This window comes from Salmo salar, chromosome 19 (assembly GCF_965601325.2).
Source record: "Salmo salar chromosome 19, fSalSal1, whole genome shotgun sequence".
Taxonomy (NCBI): Eukaryota; Metazoa; Chordata; class Actinopteri; order Salmoniformes; family Salmonidae; genus Salmo; species Salmo salar.
In genome coordinates, this window is record NC_138309.1 from 73,406,148 (window position 1) to 73,406,689 (window position 542).

Consider the following 542-nt stretch of genomic DNA (forward strand, 5'->3'; position numbering starts at 1 on the left):
CATTTTGTCCTTGAAACATTTAATTGAAATACTGTAGAATTCCATTCATTCCTATGGAGGACTGCTCCTACTAGGATCAGCAATCCAGGGTCTATATAAAAGTAACTGGTCGTGCTGCACTGGCTACAATCCAGTAATTACATAGCCTACTGAGCCTGTTATTATCGGCCATTCCACTGTAGTCTTGGCCTGTGCAAAATCTATGTAACCAATTTCTGTAGATATTTCTACTCAATACATTATGTGGAATTCCACTATGTATAAATAGTTAAAGACATTTAAGTACAGACTAGGCTAGATGCAGTGAAAATAATATCATTTGAAGCTGTTATCTCGTTGCCTGGCTACCCAACCACATCGCATGGCCAAATTACGTTGTAGCGAGCAGCAGAATGGCCCTATTTATAACTTGTGAAATAAGGCCATTAAATTCAGGGTGACTCGTCAGGCAAGTTATCTCTTGACCGGAGAAAGCAACAGAGAAACTTGCGACGTGTCGTAGATCTTTCGTTCCAATTGGCCAGAAACTGCCGAGTTCCGGT